This window comes from Bos indicus, chromosome 11 (genome assembly GCF_029378745.1).
Source record: "Bos indicus isolate NIAB-ARS_2022 breed Sahiwal x Tharparkar chromosome 11, NIAB-ARS_B.indTharparkar_mat_pri_1.0, whole genome shotgun sequence".
Lineage (NCBI taxonomy): Eukaryota > Metazoa > Chordata > Mammalia > Artiodactyla > Bovidae > Bos > Bos indicus.
The window spans coordinates 86,892,986-86,912,468 of NC_091770.1; the positions used below are offsets into that span (position 1 = coordinate 86,892,986).

The 19,483-nt window shown below is 53.0% G+C and overlaps 1 protein-coding gene across 1 annotated transcript in view; it reads right to left on the reverse strand.

Moving 5' to 3' along the window:
* HPCAL1 (hippocalcin like 1) overlaps positions 1–19,483 on the reverse strand; it is a 117,521-nt gene that overhangs the window by 12,774 nt on the left and 85,264 nt on the right. Inside the window, exon 2 of the mRNA XM_019970710.2 lies at positions 17,526–17,612. The gene's annotated coding sequence lies outside the window, so the exon portion shown is untranslated. The remainder of the gene's footprint in view (positions 1–17,525; positions 17,613–19,483) is intronic.

Here is a 19,483-nt window from a genome sequence, read left to right on the forward strand (position 1 = left end):
ATGAAGCAGGGCAAAGGCTAATAGAGTTTTGCCAAGAGAACACACTGGTCATAGCAAACACCCTCTTCCAGCAACACAAGAGAAGACTCTACACATGGACATCACCAGATGGTCAACACCGAAATCAGACTGATTACATTCTTTGCAGCCAAAGATGGAGAAGCTCTATACAGTCAGTAAAAACAAGACTGGGAGCTGACTGTGGCTCAGACCATGAACTCCTTACTGCCAAATTCAGACTTAAATTGAAGAAAGTAGGGAAAACCACTAGACCACTCAGGTATGACCTAAATCAAATCCCTTATGATTATACAGTGGAAGTGAGAAATAGATGTAAGGGACTAGATCTGATAGATACAGTGCCTGAAGAACTATAGACTGAAGTTCGTGACACTGTACAGGAGACAGGGATCAAGACCATCCCCAAGAAAAAGAAATGCAAAAAGGCAAAATGGTTGTCTAAGGAGGCCTTACAAATAGCTGTGAAAAGAAGAGAAGCAGAAGGCAAAGGAGAAAAGGAAAGATATACCCATTTGAATGCAGAGTTCCAAAGAATAGCAAGGAGAGATAAGAAAGCCTTCCTCAGTGATCAGTGTAAAGAATTAGTGGAAAACAATAGGATGGGAAAGACTAGAGATCTCTTCAAGAAAATCAGAGATACCAAGGGAACATTTCATGCAAAGATGGGCACAATAAAGGACAGAAATGAATGGTAGGGACCTAACAGAAGCAGAAGATATTAAGAAGAGGTGGCAAAAATACACAGAAGAACTATACAAAAAAGATCTTCACAACCCAGATAATCACGATGGTATGATCACTCACCTAGAGCCAGACATCATGGAATGTGAAGTCAAGTGGGCCTTAGAAAGCATCACTACAAACAAAGCTAGTGGAGGTGATGGAATTCCAGTTGAGCTATTTCAAATCCTAAAAGATGATGCTGTGAAAGTGCTGCACTCAATATGCCAGCAAATTTGGAAATCTCAGCAGTGGCCACAGGACTGGAAAAGGTCAGTTTTCATTTCAATCCTAAAGAAAAGCAATGCCAAAGAATGCTCAAACTACCACATAATTGCACTCAACTCACACGCTAGCAAAGTAATGCTCAAAATTCCCCGCCAGGCTTCAGCAATACATGAACCATGAACTTCCAGATGTTCAAGCTGGATTTAGAAAAGGCAGAGGAACCAGAGATCAAATTGCCAACATCCGCTGGATCATCGAAAAGGCAAGAGAGTTCCAGAAAAACATCTATTTCTGCTTTATTGACTATGCCAAAGCTTTCGACTGTGTGGATCACAACAAACTGTGGAAAATTCTTCAAGAGATGGGAATACCAGACCACCTTACCTGCCTCTTGAGAAATATGTATGCAGGTCAGGAAGCAACAGTTAGAAGTGGACATGGAACAACAGACTGGATCCAAGTTGGGAAAGGGGTATGTAAAGGCTGTATATTGTCATCCCGCTTATTTAACTTATATGCAGAGTACCTCATGAGAAATACTGGGCTGGAGGAAGCACAAGCTGGAATCAAGATTGCCGGGAGAAATATCAATAACCTCAGATATGCAGATGACACCACCCTTTTGGCAGAAAGTGAAGAGGAACTAAAGAGCCTCTTGATGAAAGTGAAAGAGGAGAGTGAAGAAGTTGGCTTATAGCTCAAAATTCAGAAAACTAAGATCATGGCATCTGGTCCCATCACTTCATGGCAAATAGATGGGAAAATAGTGGAAACAATGGCTGACTTTATTTTTCTGGGCTCCAAAACCACTGCAGATGGTGATTGCAGCCATCAAATTAAAAGATGTTTGCTCCTTGGAACAAAATTATGACCAACCTAGATAGCATATTAAAAAGCTTTGTCAACAAAGGTCCATCTAGTCAAGGCTATGGTTTTTCCAGTAGTCATGTATGGATGTGAGAGTTGGACTATACAGAAAGCTGAGTGCTGAAGAATGGATGCTTTTGAACTGTGGTGTTGGAGAAGACTCTTGAGAGTCCCTTGAACTGCAAGGAGATCCAACCAGTACATTCTAAAGGAAATCAGTCCTGAATATTCATTGGAAGGACTGGTGCTGAAGCTGAAACTCCAATACTTTGGCCACCTGATGCAAAGAGCTGACTCCTTTGACAAGACCCTGATGCTGGGAAAGATTGAAGGTGGGAGGAGAAGGGGACGACAGAGGATGAGATGGTTGGATGGCATCACCGACTCAATGGACATGAGTAAACTCCAGGAGTTGGTGATGGACAGGGAGGCTTGGCGTGCTGCAGCCCATGGGGTTGCAAAGAGTTGGACACAACTGAGCGACTGGACTGAAGTGAACCGCCATAGCAAGTTCAAGGCAATTACAAGGATGTCAAAGTCCCCCTGGGGTGCCAGGTAAAAATCCAGGGTTGGGGGGATTTATGGTTGTAGAAATCCCCTAAGAGCACAAGCTGAACTTAGATGAAAAGAGTGGAGATGACTGGCCGCATAACAGTGTGAACGCACTGAACACAACTGAACCGCACACTTAGAGATGGCTAAGATGGTCACGTCTATGTTGTGCCTGTGTTTTACCACAAGTTTCAAAAGGGCAGGGTGTATTTCAGGGAGGGTCGGGCGGTGGAGGGACCACTCTGGGCCCCTTTGGGGTCTGATCGTCTAGGATCCCTGCGTCTGGAGGTCTCTGGTCGAAGAACCCTGTGTCCCTCTCTGAGATGGGGAAGCCTCTCACCATATGGGTGAACGCTCCCCTCCTCCCAAGAAAGGCAATGGAGTCGGAGAAGGCACTGCAGCATTCCCTGGAAGAATCTGGAAACTCGTTGTCTACGAGCCCTGCGAGCCTCATCACACCCTGCACCCAACAAACAGGGAGCAAACGTAACTGTGCAAATGCTCGTGCCCACGTGTCCACTAGCCGGCGCCCAGGAGTGCAGGCCACCCTCGCCCTCTGCGTGTCCTCAGGGTCTGGGGTCAGGCCGGGTACACGGGGTGTGCCCAGAATATTCCAGTCCCCTTGGTCCTCCAACTGGCTGGGGACGCAGGGCCTGTTCTCATGGCTCCTTGTGGCATACAGATGGGGCATAATAAGTGACACAAAGAGGTGCTGGGGTGAGGGGGGAGCAAGAGGAAGTCCAGCCTCTGAAGAGGAATCCTTTATTCCCACACAGGGCCGAGACAGTCTGCTAGGAAGATGGCAGGTGGAAGCCACTCTGAATGACAAGGAGACTTAAGAAGCCACCGGAGGCTTGACCCCAAAGGTCAGCTCTAGGGCACGTGGCAGATTCCAGGCACTGTGGGTAGGGGTCATGCTCAACTGGGCTGGGAGGAGGCAAGGCCATCTCCATCATCTGCATCTTAGAGACAAAGAACTGAGGCTTCTGGGGAGCAGAAGCTTGTCTGGGGGCAGGTGGGGCTGGGAACTCCCCAGGCCACTTTCAGCACCAGAGTCCATGGGCAGAGATGGAGGCCACCAAGGTGCTCCTAGCTGGTGACCACTTCCTCTGCACAACCTCCCCCCACAACATTAACCTTCTCACCAGTATTGCAAGACAACCTTCCCCCTGGGACTCTCACTGTGAAGCCATGAAGGGGCCCACGAATGTCAAATAAAGCTCCACCAGCCCTCCCAGTCGGGCTTTAATGGTGGCTCAAATGATAAAGAATCTTCCTGCAATGCAGGAGACCCAGGTTCAGTCCCTGGGTCAGGAAGATCCCCTGGAGAAGGGAATGGCTACCCACTCCCATACTCTTGGCCTGGAGAATTCCATGGACAGAGGAGCCTGGTGGGCTACAATCTATGCGGTCCCAAAGAGTCAGAGACAACTAAGTGACTAACACACACACAGCACTCTCAGCCCCCCTTGCATGGGCCTGTGCGTGCTGCCCAAAGGCTCAGATGAAATATCTAAGAAGAACCTTATTCCAGTTCTCTCTCCTGGAGGCTCTCGGCCTGAAGCAGGCAGCCTCAAGGGAACAGAGACAGTGGAACGCTGCACCCCAGTGACCCCTCCATTACAAATTAAGCCAATGAACCAACTTATTGACAATCGCCTGGCTGGAAAAGATGGCTGACAAAAAGCAAGGCTTTCTGCAATGACAAAGCCAACACTCCCACTTCCCAGCAGAAATGGCCCCCTGGCCCTATTGTCAGGCAAACACCCCAGGCTTCATTTACTAGAAAATCTTAACTTTCATCTCCAGTGAAAGATGGGGTTCAGAACAGACGTGCCGGGGGAGGGCAATTGATTCAAGCTCTTACTGGGCTTCAAGAGCGTCATGACCAAGCAGGGCTTGCATTAGACAAGCAACAGCATTCTGAGAGCCTCAAAGATGACATTTTATTCACAGTAATGGAAAAATGAGGGAGGGAGTTAGTGTAGCCCTAAAAGCCATCTCTCTGGTTCTCAGTTACTCTGTTATTGTTCTTAATGTGCTAAATTGGAACAGAAAAAAAAAAGTAAACACGTAGCTGGGGAGCCCTATGAAAATATTTAACCCAAAGTCAGTACTGCCTGCAAATTAAAGCCTTTTTTTTTTAATGGCGTAACTGTATCTGCCGACCAGAGAGTCTCCTGGAACTGAGGGCTCGAATGTCCCATTAATCACAGCTCAATGCCGGCTGCCAGCGTGGGTAGACATTTCATGCCATTGCTCCAAAACGCTTTCATCAACCCAGATCTCCAAAGCTTGCTAGGCCAAGCAGACTCAGAAACACTTGGAGGGAATATGATGGGAGAGGTGGGAAGAACCAACTCCTGATAAAAGGCCAAAGCTGGGGAGGAGGCTGGAGGGGCGAGGCCGTGAATTTGCACTTCAAGGGACGGGAGGGCCCAGATGAGACTGGCTTGTTCTGTCTGGGGCAGAAAAGGACACAGTGGGCTGGAAGCGGGCAGAAGAAAACAGGCAGTCTGTGTCATTTCTCTTGCAGCACCAGCCCTGGGTCTTTCTGGTGACTCGTGGACAAACACTCCTCCTGGGCTGAGCCCCTGTCCTAGGGAGAAAAGAGGCTGACGGCATTTGCGTCCTTCTTTCCTCCAAGTAAGCAGGTGGGGAAGCAAGCCTCCTGCTGCCTTAGCTTCTAGTGCGGCTGCTCTGAGGGGCCGGTCCTGTTCCAAGGCCTGTGTCAGCTGCCAGGACCCGGTGCGCCGGCAGCGCTGGCTGCAGCGAGGTTGGGTGGACGCTAGAGGGTGCAGTCGGGCAGGCTCCCCAAGAGACCCCGCCTCCCAGCTTCCTGACCCCGCCCCTGCCACGCCCCCTTCACCTGGCCGGCGCTTCAGTTTTTCCACCTGTAAGCTGTGATTCATGGGAAATAGATGGGGAAACAGTGGAAACAGTGTCAGACTTTATTTTCTTGGGCTCCAAAATCACTGCAGATGGTGACTGCAGCCATGAAATTAAAAGATGCTTACTCCTTGGAAGGAAAGTTATGACCAACCTAGATAGCATATTCAAAAGCAGAGACATTACTTTGCCAACAAAGGTCCGTCTAGTCAAGACTATGGTTTTTCCTGTGGTCATGTATGGATGTGAGAGTTGGACGGTGAAGAAAGCTGAGCGCCGAAGAATTGATGCTTTTGAACTGTGGTGTTGGAGCAGACTCTTGAGAGTCCCTTGGACTGCAAGGAGATCCAACCAGTCCATTCTGAAGGAGATCAGCCCTGGGTGTTCTTTGGAAGGAATGATGCTAAAGCTGAAACTCCAGTACTTTGGCCACCTCATGCGAAGAGTTGACTCATTGGAAAAGACTCTGATGCTGGGAGGGATTGGGGGCAGGAGGAGAAGGGGACGACAGAGGATGAGATGGCTGGATGGCATCACCGACTCGATGGACCTGAGTCTGAGTGAACTCCGGGAGTTGGTGATGGACAGGGAGGCCTGGCATGCTGAGATTCATGGGTCGCAAAGAGTCGGACACGACTGAGCGACTGAACTGAACTGAACTGAAGCTGTGATTTGTCCAATACAGGAACCCTTAGTCACATGGGGTTATTGAGCACTTAAAATGTGTGCGGTCTGAATTCATATATGTTCTCTAGGAGTAAAATTTACACTGGATTTTGACAACTTAATATGGGAGAAAGTATTTCATTAATAATTTTTCTCTCCTAATTGCAAGTGAAATGATAAATGATACCACTTGAGATACAGTGGGTTAAGTTAATTATGCTGGTAACATTAATCTCATTTGTTTAACTTTTTAAAGGCGGATACCAGAAAAGGTAAAATTATATGTGTAGGTGGCTGTGTTTTATTTCTAGTGACTGCTCAGCACTGGGTACATCCTAGGGGCCTGGTTTAGGGGGCCACCAAGTTCATTAGCACCTCGACTGCAGGCCCACTGCTAACTGCGACCAGCTGGGAGAGGTGGCCTGTGTTTATTTCACTCCTTGGTGCCCATGAGTGTAACACAGTGGTGTTTTGCATGTCATAATTACAGGTGAGACCCACGAGTTTCTATTTTCAGCAGCTTCAAGAATTTTGCCGGAGACCAGCTGCAATGAAGACCTAGGTCTAGTCCCCGCTACGGGTAAGGATGGGAGGAGGGGCTGAAGAGACAGGGCATTCCTCCTCCTCTTCTGAGGGAGAACACGAAGCCCAGGTGAGAGCTGGGGGACGAGGGGGTCAGTAACACCTCTGGAGCCGGCGGTTCCCGGGTGCACCTAAATCTAAATTCAGACCACAGGCCTTGGGGAGCCCATTTCCAGAGGCTTCCTGAAAGCCTATTGCATCAGAGCTTCACCAGCTGGTTGGACTCCAAGCAGTGACTTGGTTGAGAAATCCAACTGAGTGTCCTCCTGACTCCTGGACCTGCCCCAGCAGCTTAAAATCCCAAGAGCTCCCAAAGCTTTAAAAAATATATAAAAGAGGGACTTCCCTGGTGGTCCCATGGCTAAAACTCCATGCTCCCAATGCAGAGGGCCCAGGTTTGACCTCTGGTCAGGGAACTAAATCCTACATGCTGCAACAAAGTTGGAAGATCCTGTATGCTGCAACTAGGAGCCAGCGCAGCCAAATAAATGAATAATAAGTATTTTTTTTAATATATAAAAGAAAGGAGGGAAGGAGGAGGGAAAAAAGAGAAGGGAAAGAAGGAAGGAAAGAGGCAGGCTGGCCAAGCAAGGCAGAGAAATCTCCCTATCTGAGCCACTCTCCCCTTCCACTTTCCTGAAGTTGACATGCCCTCCGTGAGGCTGGGGGAAAGAAGAGGTGGAGAAAAGGAAAGGAGACTCCCCAAGAGGATGTTCTTCCCCTTGAAGAACCACTCACTCAACAGGAAGAGGAGCCGTGTAGCTTTCCCTGAACACCTTGTGCCTCTGAAGTCACCGTTCATCCATGTGGCTGCTCACCTCAGCTGCCAGCAAACTCCTATTCATCCACCAAAGCCCAACTCAAATGCCACCTACTCATGGAAGCATTTTCCAACCCTGCTACAGTTGTTCTTCCTTTTGTATTCTAGTAGCATTTTTAAACCTATTTCTCTTGTGACCTCAACTTTTAGTACATCATTTACTTATGTTTTTCCCTCATTAGACTGTGAGTTCCTTGAGCAAAGAGTATATACCTCACTTATGCCAGTAGGAGAGCATGCTAGCATGTTCTAGCCCCAAGGTCTTTGATTCTGCAGTTCCCCAAGGACAGGGAGCCAAGTCCACGGGGTCACAAAGAGTCAGACATGTCTGAGCATTTCTGAACCACCACCACCACCACCTGGGCTGCCCCTCCTTCCCGTCAGTATCTGCAAGGCACACTTTCTCAGTGTTCACGTCTTTGCTCAAGTCTTCTTGGGGGAACCTCCTCCAGGGAGACCATCTTGAGTAGCATCTGCCCTCACCCTGGCCCCTTTCCGTGGCCATTCCCACTACTTGGTACTGTATTGATACATGGTTGACTCCCTGCTTTTGTTCACTGCTACATCTCCACAGTTCCCAGAACAGGGCACACAACCAGGGCTCAGTCAAAATATCTGAAATAATGCTTGTGTGACCAAGGGCTTAGCACGGTGCCCAAATGAATGAACAGATGAATAAGTGAACGGGTTTCCTCTAGGACCCTGTTGCTCTAACAGTTTCTGACTCTGTACCTGGGCTTCCCAGGGGGTGCTAGTGGTAAAGAACCCGCCTGCCAATGCAGGAGACGTAAGAGCCTCGGGTTCAATCCCTGCATTGGGAAGATCCTCTGGAGGAGGGCATGGCAACCCACTGCAGTATTTTTGCCTGGAGAATCCCATGGACAGAGGAGCCTGGTGAGCTACAGACCATAGTGTCACAAAGAGTCAGACACAAAAACATCAGGAATATGGATGACTTCAAGCTCCAAGAAGGGACATTCTGGAATTCAGACGTGGTGTCTGGAAAGTTCCATCTACCAGCACAGGACCAGCTGCAGCAGAAGAGGGGGCCTGGAGGTGTCAAACCCGCAGTCCACTCACCGGGCTGGGGCCATCTCCTCCCTCCCCCGTGAACACACCCCAGCTATGTGGTCCTATGCCTGGTGTGCCTCGCCCCAGAGCCAAGGTCACGGCTACTTGAATCTTCAGGGGATGAGTGCTTTGAGCTGCTTCCCCAGGGAAGGAAGGCAGGTTGGTGGATCAGACATAAATGAGCCTCTGCGGGAAGAACACGACAGGGAGAGGAAGAGGAAATGGCCCGGAGGGTGAGCCTCCCTCCACGGAATCGCTGACGCACAGGAAAAGGGCTTGAGGTAGGACCAAAACCAAGACACCGTGATTTTCCTTAAGGCCGTTGTCCCTGCTACGCATCCGGCCAGAGGTGAGGCCCACGTGTCTGCAGAGGGAGCTGGAGGCCGGGCCAGGGCACAGCCAGCAGCCTGGTGAGGGGCAAGCCTGAGCGAGCCTGCTGGGGGTTAAAGTGCAGAGTCCCCAGAGCCCGGGGCTTCCTCTGCCCCAGCTGAAGCCTCGTTTGAAGGCAACTGTGAGGCTTAGCGGGGGCACATCCCTGAACGCCAGCCTGGTGTGAGGAGGAAATCTGTTCCCTTTGGCCCACACACGTTCCTGAGGCCCCTTCTGTGTCAGGCATGGAAACGCCAGGATGAATGAGACACAGGGCCCCTCTCCAGGTGCCCCCTGTGCCCTCGAGCACACCCATGACAAGAGTAAGGTATCGAGTGAGGCTTGCTTACAAGGGACCCGGAGTGCTCCGGGTGGGCGGACAAAGGGAATGGGGTTTGCCAGGGCGAGGGGACCGGGAGAGAACCCACCCCATGCCACTGATACCCAGACGGGAGTGGTGAGCCTGACTACAGAGTGCCAGGAACGCCGTGCAGACGGCAGAGGAGGCGGTCATAGGGAGCAACAGAAGGGGGGCTGGAAGGGGGTGCTGGTAATGCCCCCCCACCCTCCCCAGCAAATGCCCATGCCCCCTGAAAACGCTCAGAATGAATCTAGCCTGGGACGCAGGGCTCTGCCCCTGTTCAATCCAACAACAAAAGCTCTTAAGTTTGAATCAAACAACGTTGTGAATCACAGGGCATCTCCTTCTCGGGGACCCAGAGCCGGCTGCAAACTAACGCTCTTTTGAAGGAAACCTAAGAGCCCACAGCAGACTGGACGCTGCTGGCTGGAGGCAGGAGCTGATCTGAGACTTCAGAAGCCCCCATACCAGCCCCTTGATAGATCTGCTCCCTCTTCGGTCAGCCCTGGGGGACAGAGTTCATGGTAGACGGGGGGCGCCCTCATCCTAGTTGGCTTATTACACACGGAGGTTTGGGCCACCAGCGCTCGCACATTGTGGAGTAAATTCCTCCAGCTGCCTGGGCCTGGCCGGCTGTGCAGTGACTCATGTAAACCAAGCCCGTGTGGGAAAGACCTGCAGGCAGGCGGCAGAGTGAGTCTGCAATTCTACTCCAGTTCTCCGAGCCGGACGTGAGCTGCAGTCCTCCCGCAAGGCAACGTCCTCCCTGTGGGAGAGGAAGCAAGCGTCCTGGCCAGGGGGCCCACACACCGCAGCCTTGATGACTGGCAGCTCTCAGGGAACGCGCTGGACTGGGTCCTGGAATCAGGCAGTCCCCTGTCTCAAGGCTCGAGACAAAGCCTCTGTTTGCTCCTCTGTTAAATGGGACCACTGTCAGTCTCGGGGAGCTGAGGCAGGATGGGGATTGTGTACAGGAGGGACCCCCCCCCCCTCACTGGGCCATAAATGTCCAGCCTGAGTCTCTTCCCAGGACCCTCTCTCTAGTCTTCTAGTCTTGGCTGTCTCTTAGCATCTCTGGGCCTCAGTTTCCTTGGCTGTAAATGGGAAGAACAGTCCCAGCCTGTTGATTTCACAGCATGGTGGTGAGGATAAAGGGAACTGAAGGCCAAGAAAGGGCTCTGACAAATATGAAGCATCAGACAAATATATGGAAATTCTATTGCACCTTTTATGATAAAAGAAATGTGCAAAGTGCTTGATGAGCTTAATCACAGTATCAGATGGAGCCAGGCTCGGAGGCGGGTCCACACTTTTCAGCAGACCCTCTACCTTGCATGCTCAGTGCACACGAGGGTGGGCAGAGGGGCTGGGATCCTAGGGGCTCAATACATGCAGCGGGGGGCAGGGCCAGTGAAATTCCAACTCCTGTTCTTCAAGAAGAAAATGAGGGAAGAAGACAGGAGAACCCAGCCCTGCAACAGCGCAGACCCTTGGCTCACACTGCCAGGGCAAACTGGGCTCTAGTCAAAGCCCCCCAGGATCAGCACAATGGAGCACATGCACTAAGTCACTTCAGTCATGTCTGACTCTGTGACCCCAGGGACTGTAGCTCCCCAGGCTCCTCTGTCCATGGGATTCTCCAGGCCAGAATACTGGAGTGGGTGGCCATGCCCTCCTCCAGGGGACCTTCCTGACCCAGGGATCGAACTCGCTTCTCTCATGTCTCCTGCATTAGCACGTGGGTTCTCTACTGCTAGCACCACCTGGGAAGCCCCCAGCATGACAGCGGACGCCACAAAGGCCCATCCCCAGGAGAGAGGCGCCTGTCCAACTGCAGTGTCTCCTGTGGCTTCTAGCTGGTTCAGGTCCACGGGCTTGAGGATCCTGTGGACACTCAGGACAGGCTCCTGAAGGACAGGGAGCTTCCCAGGAACTGAAGACCAGCCCAGAGCAACCCCAGTGTTTCCGGGGGCTGGCCGCTCAGATCTGTGTGGACAGGGTGGGCCTGGGACACACTTGTGCACACACACACCCTGCTGCACACACCACACATGTCATACACACCCCCCCCACACAATACCACCCTACATCATACACAAAACACACACACCCTACTGCACACACCACACACACCTCCCACACTATACCAGCCCACACCATACATGTACACCACACACACACCCCCACACAATACCACCACACACACACAGCCCCCCACACACACCCTACTGCACATACCACACACGTCACACACACCCCCACACACAATACCACCCTACACCATACACAAAACACACATACCCTACTGCACACACCACACACGTCACACACACCCCCACACACAATACCACCCTACACTATACCCATACACCACTCACGCACACACACACACACCCTACTGGACACGCCACACACGTCACACACACCTCCCACATGTCACACACACACCCCACATAATACCACCCTACACCATACCCATACACCACTCACGCACACACATACACCCTACTGCACACACCACACACGTCACACACACCTCCCACACTATACCAGCCCACACCATACATAGACACCACACACACACACCCTACTGCAAACACAATACACGTCACACACACACCCCACATGACACACACAAACCTCACATAATACCACTCGACACCATACATATACACCACACACACACACATTTCCTACTGGACACAGCACACATGTTACACACACACCCCCCCACAACACCCCCCAACACCACACACATACACACACACCATACTGCACACACCACACACGTCACACAGACATCCCCCACACACCATACACATACACCACACAGACACACACACTGTATTGCCCACCCCACACACATTTCACACACAGCCCCCCCACACCATACACACACAGACACACACACGTACACCACGCACAGACACACACTCACACTCGGCATGGCCCTTTCCTCCACACTGCTGCGGCCCCACCACGCGCTGCCTGGAAGCCTCAGTCGGTTCTCTGGCTCCAGTGGGAGAGAAACCAGGTCTGGTGGGGCGGGGGGTGGTGCTCTCGGGAGAGAAGGCCTTTCCAACACAACGGTGTATGCAACAACAAGTATTTCACCCTGGGAATTCAGTTATCTCGGAGAAACCAGTGTGGGCCACGCTTTCCATTTCTTCATTCCCGCCACAGCTACTTCATACGCGTCCTAGGCTGGCACACACTTTACGCACCAGGACCCGAAGGTGTGACTCGTGAGCCACGCGGGAGCCGAGCTCTGCTGCGGGTGGGTCCCTGCAGTAGAGGAGGGCTGGGGCGACATGGCAGAGGGCGTCAGCGTGCGGGGAGACATGAGTGTGCGGAACTGTGTGGTGTGGCTGGGGAGGTGGGCGGGGCCTCATCTGGGCAGGGGCTGCAGGGAGCCTGGGCAGCACTGTGACTTCAGCAACTCTGGCCCAAGCTTCTGGGGAGACCACCAGCAAGCACCCCATCCCTGCTCCACAGCTGGGCCTGTTACCTCCCCAGGCACCTTCCTGGGCGATGAGCAGTCTAACAACACATCAGTACCGAGCAGCACAGGACAGTGTGGGGCAATACAGAGCAGTGCAGGGGAATGAGGAACGAACGGATCGATCAACAAATGCAGGGTGCAGGGAGGAGAGGCAGCGGGGGAAAGAAGAAAAGATACCATCAACCCTGAGGAGTCGGAATTTGGACTAATGACCCGAAGGGCAGTTCACACTGGTAAGTAAAAGTGAAGTCACTCAGTCATGTCCGACCCTGTGGACTGCAGCCCACCAGGCTCCTCCATCCATGGGATTTTCCAAGCAAGAGTACTGGAGTGGGTTGCCATTGCTTTCTCCAGGAGATCTTCCCGACCCAGGGATCGAACCCATGTCTCCAGCATTGTAGACAGACACTTTACCATCTAAGCCACTAGGGAAGGCCTTCAAATTGGTACAGTCTGAGTCGAAAAATACCTGAAAAACTGCCTCTGCATTCTTTCTCGGGCAGATGGTAAAGGTGGGAACGTGGGAGAGCCCTGAGGGAGATGAAGGGTGTCAGTGAGCAGACAGGAATCAGATGTTACTATAGCATCGCTGTCCCCACCCTGCCCCCGAGGGTGCGGTCGGGATGCCTGGGCAATCTTGGGCAAGTCACGTGCCTCACAGCTTTACTTTCCTCATCTGAAAAATATGAGTTTGGACAACGTGGCCCCCGAGGCACGTTCCACCCTCAAAAACGTCCTGGAATCTACTGCCAGTGGGAGCCTGGATGGCACCCACCCGGCGACTGTGTGTGTTACTCTCCCCAGGATCCTGGTTGGCAGGTGCATTCGCTTTTCTCCCCACAGGTGGGAGAAGGCTCATTTCTGCCAGGTTCCGCGCCTCAGCGATGACTCAATTCTCAATCCATGGGCCCCAAATGAACCCTTTCCAAACTGTGAATTCCTGTGCCCCAGATGAATGAGGTTTGGTCACATTCTAGGATATCTTGGGTAGAAACGGAAGCAATGTCATGATGAACATTAGACTTGAGGGGTTTTTGAGACACCCATGGCCTTCTGGGGTTTTGTGATGGTTGACACAGGGCTTCGACCTCAGGGCGAGGTCCCCCTCTGCGAGGTGCTGCCCACAGCAGAGCCCCTGGAGGCAGGGCTCCAGCCTAATGCTGCCTGGCTTCACTTACGTACGGTTCAGCACATCAATCCCGTTGTTTGTGTGTGTGTGTTTTGAAACTTGGAAGAAAACTTCCAGTGAATCATCTCATCTGCTATTTGATTCATGTTTAATGTCTTTGGAGAGAAATAAAAAACAGTAAGTCATTCTCCCGAAAAGTGGCATCAGCCTGGCCAAGACGCTGGGCGCATCAACGGTGACATGCCAGCTGCTTCTTGGTGGCCCCAGGGCTACAGTCTTGAGTTGTCATCAGAGTGCATTTATAATCCAAGTGAAGACAGCTCCTAAACACTGCCCTTTGCTGTTTTTATTCTTAAATCACAGCACCAGAAGCCGAAGGTTCTGCAGGGAGAGCTGGCGCCAAAGCACAAACTCGCACAGAAAGTGTCAGTCAACACATGTTAACAGAGCACCTACTGAGTGGGGATCATGGTGAAGAGGTGCGTGCGTGATAGGTTGTGAGTTGTGTCTGACTCTTTGTGACCCTCTGGACACCAGGTTCCTCTGTCCCTGGGACTGTCCAGGCAAGAATACTGGAGTGGGATGCCATGCCCTCCTCCAGGGGATCTTCCCGACCCAGGAATTGAACTCTCGTCCCCTATGTCCCCTGCATTGGCAAGCGGGTTCTTTACCACTTAGCACCAGCTGGGAAGCCCTGGTGAAGTGCTGGTGAGGTGCTGGGGATACAGAAATGTACAAGGTGCCCCCAAAGTGCTTCCACTCTAGCTGGGAAGGAAGGAAGGTGTGAATCCTTCTTTCCTTCCTTACCCTGAGTTAGTCTGTACTCTGAATCAAGCGTGGTGCTGGTGTGGTGGGGACAGAAAGGGGAGGGAAGGAAGGCGGCATTCCAGGCTTGTAGCTCAGGTCCTTCCCGATTCTTTTCCCCAAAGACGGAGAACTGAGTTTCAGTTTCTCAGGGCGTGGCTAGCAATAATCCCACAGCCAATCGGCACATCTAAAGCACAGGGCAGCCGCGTAGCTGGTGAAAGGAAGCAAGGAGAGAGGGCGAAAAAGGGCGACGAGGGCAAGGGCGCCCCTGGCAGGCAGCCCCAGATCCTCTGCAGGCTTAGCAGTTCAGTGCATCTGCGGCCTTGGCATGCTGTTCGGCGTGCCCAAGAGCCCATCTTCCTGGCCCCTTAAGGTCTCCACATTGCCCATCAGAGCCCCTCTGACCCCGATATTCTGTGACATCCGTGAAGGAGCCAGTTTCCTGGAGATCCTCTGAAGTCCTCAGAATAGCCGCCCTGTGACATGGGTGTTGCTAAGTGACCAACGTGCCCCTGGCGTCTGACCAACCCAAGGAAATTTGAGGGATCCACAGGACAGGAAATGTGAAATGCAGGCTGTCCCAGAAATCGTGGCCATGGGCCTGGGCCTGGGCTGGATGTGAAGGGAGAAAGATAAGTGAGGGCCCGATAGGAGAGGCGGATGATCTAGGGGGACAGTCCAGGTGGGCTCAGACCTGGCTCAGGGGCCAGCAGTCAGCGAGACCCTGGGGACATCACTTTATCCTTCGTCTGCGCATTATGGAACCTCTCTCTCTGTCTCACCCCTTGGGAGCTGAGCAAAGACAGACCGGCAGGTGCCCTTCCTTTGACCCCTGCCCTTCTCCTTCCTGAGCAGGTGTGAGCCCGGGGCCAGGCCTCCCACTCTCGGCACGCGTGCAGCCATCTCGTGCAGAACCCCACCTGGAGCAGAAGCTCAGGGATGTTGAAGACAGCGTGTCTCTGACCTGGGGCTCGCCATCCTGCAGGCGGGCCAGGACATGGTCCCCATCCCTCCACTGACTGTGCAGTGGATGAGAATGCCAACCTGTGTGCACCACCATGTGTGCACGTGTGTGTACGTGCAAGTGAGCACGCATCTGCCCACGAGGCCTGTCATGCAGGGCCCGTTCCTGTGGTTGAGGGTTGGAGGGGACACCCACAGGAAGTGATATTGCAAAGTCATTGCTGGTCACTCTAAAAATAACCCTCAACGTACAACCTAGGAAGGATTTCCCTTTCCGGGTGCCCTGCCTCGAAGCCACCACAGTTTCCACTCTGAGGCCACATCGGGACAGCCAGGTGGACCGCATTCAGAGTCAGCCTGCAGCCTTGCTCTCCTGGCCTCTTGTCCTGCAGAAGCCCTGTCTCCATGCCCCTGTTCATCCAGCATCTTTAGAGCAGTGCTTAAGTCTCTGTGAGGAACAGTTACGTGTGAAGTGAGCGAGGGGCTCCCCATGCAGGGTGGTTTCGACTGCACTGAGATGCTGCTCCTTGTTGGGCTCGTGTTGTGAGTGTCCCACTCCTCACGCATGAACTACACCCCCAGCAGCTGTCTGGCCCATCCCCTCTCCCCGAACTTGTGCATCTCCTCCCGTGACATGGATCTCTTTGCTGCCCCCGAATCCCTCAGACGTGCTACTGCCACAGGCCCTTTGCACTGGCTCTTCCTCTGAAACCAAACTGCTCCCTCACCTCCACTGCATCTAGGCTCAGGGCACTTCTCAGTGAGGCCTTCTCTAACTCCTCTGTCCAAAACTGTCACCCCAACACACATTCTTATCCCCTTTCTTACTTTATTTTTTTTCTCTATATTTTACTGAATTCTCTCTCTCTTCCCTGAACTAGAATATGGAGTCCCTGGGGCCAGGTTTTATTCAAGTCAGTTCTCCACTGGAGGCCCAGAGCCTGGACGCTCTAGTGTGAATGATCAGTACACACTTTGTTGAGGGGATGAATGAGTGATTGCTGGCAGGAGGCTGGGACCTGCAGCTTTAGCACTCAGGTGCCTGCAGCAGGTAGACGGAGATGGAAGACTTGGGGGACAGGCCCTCCTGTCCATCACCAAAGGGAGAGGGGCAGAGAGAGGGGGTCCTCCCACTTCCCATCACTTGGTCCAGGACATCCCGACCAAGGACATTCATTGTCAGAGGTGCCATCTGCCTCCCAGAGTTTCTGATCTCTCGGGGGTTGGGGGCTAAGGGTTACTGAGTCTTTGCTGGGTAAGAAATGAAACACCCAGGGGGCCTCGGGATGGAAGGAGACACCAGGGACCACCTCCTCTGCCCTCTTTGGACCCCTCCACCTGCTCCAGCTCCTGACACCCAGCTACTAGCCTCAGGAGGACCCAACCTGGCCAGGCACTGCCCCTTGTGCCCCTGTGCCCACCCACCAGCCTCCAGCTGGGCCTCTGTACACAAGTGATATCCAGGTAGCCAGAGCCAGCTCCTGCCCCCTCCACATTCCCAGCTCCGACAGGGCTGGTGAAAGATCAGACCAATGAAAGTGGCCGTGTCTGCTTCCACATGGAGCTGTGTCTGTTTTCTTTGGAGAGAAAAGCCCAGAGACCCACTCTGAAGTCTGTCCCCTGGGTCTCTTGGCCCACACTGGCGAGTGCTTTCACTGGGTGAGCGGGGAAGGTGAGAGAAGGAAAGGCAGGGCAGCAGCAGAAACGCCCCTCCCTCAGGAAGTCCACACCCTGGTGTCCAAGCAAGAGAGGCAGGAAGGCCCCACCCACGGGATGTGGGGGCGAGACTGCGCCATCATGGGGGCGCTGGGCAGACTGTCCCCCTAAAGCCTTCCCCATTCTTTCCGCTGACTGGGTCAAGTCCCCACACGCTGGCACGTGGACAGGACCCCACAGAGAGGAGAGGCCCCTCAGAGGCCCGTCCTCACCCCATCTCACCTGCCGCCCCCCCCCGCCCCCCCCACACCAGAGCACTTACCCAAGGCCGAGAGGAGGTGGAGAGAAAGCAGGGGTCAGAACCTTGGAGGCCGCTTCCACGTCCTGGCCCAGGCTGCTAGACCATGCCCTGGAAGAGAGGACAGATCGGTCACATGTGGCGGGGCCACCCAGACCCAGAGCCCACTGACTTCCTCACCAGTCACTTCCGTACAATTTACACACATTTCCCCATGATCCTTCCGTAATACAAGGTTCTCTTCCTCCGTGGGGGCTGGCAGGGCTCTCCTTGCCCCTGCAGAATGAGGGCTGCATCTCTCCTGAACTGACTGTGAGCTCCACAAGGGCAGAGAGTCTGTGCCTTCATTTCTGGGCAGCCAGTGCCTGGCTCAGAGCTTGCATGCAGCAGGCGCTCAATAAATAATCCCTGTTTGAGAAATGAGTGTCCCCAAATGCATCCCATGGACATGAGTGAAATCACAGTGCACTTGTGCTCAGTCAGAATTCTACCCTCTTCAGCAATGCAGGGCTTCATATGCCCGCTACATCACTGACACTCACTGCTAGGATTCAAGACCTGGAGATGCAAACACCACGCATCTCCCCACCAGATACGCTCACTGGAGGTCACTGACGTACTTTATGTATACACATATACACCAGTATGTACCTACATGTAACACTCTTAATAGACTTTATTTTTTAGAGCAGTTTTTTCATTCGCAGCAAAGCAGAGCAGAAAGTACAGCGGTCCCACCTACCCCTTGTCCCCAGACACAGCCCTCCTCATGTTCACCGTCCTCCCCCTGCAGACTGGGTACCTATGTTACAACTAGTGGACCTACACAGATACACGTCCTCGCCCCCAGGCCAGAGCTCACAGGAGCTTGTCCTTGGTGTTGTATGTTCTGTGGGTTTGAACAAACGTGTAACGTCCTGTTGTTTGGTTGCTCAGTCACATCCGACTCTTTGCGATGCCATGGACAGCAGCACGCCAGGCTCCCCTGTCCTTCACCATCTATGTTATAATATTAATATTATACGAGGCAGCTTCCCTGCCCTAAAATCCCCCTCTGCTCACCTCGTCCCCTATTTTTCTAAAGGTGAGCTCACGTCAACGGTCTCAGCTAAGTCATCTCATGACTCTGGAGCCCTGCTTGGACACTCAGGGAAATTAAAGCCTGGACAGGATCCGGGGTCCTCCACAAGGTCACCCGGGTGAAAACCAGTAAGTTGGAATCAGTGGCAGAATGTGCTAGAAGCAATGTGTCTGGTGGTCATTTTATCATCTTGACCTCCTGTCAGCCCTGGCGGGGAGGGTCCATTCTAACCCCACAGTTTACAGAGGAGCAAACAGATTTGGGGACGTGTGTCAAGGTCACATGCAGCCAAGTGGGATGCCCAAAATGTACACCCCCAAACCCACCTCTGCTCTTTCCAGATGCCCTCGTCAATTACAGGAGCTTATAGGAGGCGTGGGAATGCCACAGGCAAGCACCCTCTCAGGTTAGGGGGCTTTTGCTTTTCCAGCGTTGGATCGTGTGTGCCCCGGGCCTGTGGTCCTCCTGCAGGTGGTGGTGGTGGGGGGTGGCACCCTCCAGCCACTCTGTACCATTAATGTCACAGGGGGGCCTCCCCCAGCTGCAGGTCATCTGCACAAAGGCCCCACCATTTCTAGCCTCTGGGGGACAGACCTGCATGAACATCAAGCTCAAGGATCTGCTCGGGGACGGTGACAGCATTCCCAGTCCAGGTGGACACTGTCCTGTCTCTCCAGGCATGCCCCAGCTCTCCCAGGAAGAGCTCTGTGGAGTGGGGACAGCAGAGGTGCTCCTCTGTGCTGGGAGGCCCTGTGACTGGGGTGGGCCCTATGACCCCCGCCATCCTCAGTGTCCCCAGCTGTGACACGGTGGACGGGCCGGATCCCTTGGGGAGGCTGGGCCAGCTCTGATCCCAGGTTTCCCAGCAGGAGGAACCATCCTTCCAGAAGGCTCTGGCTCC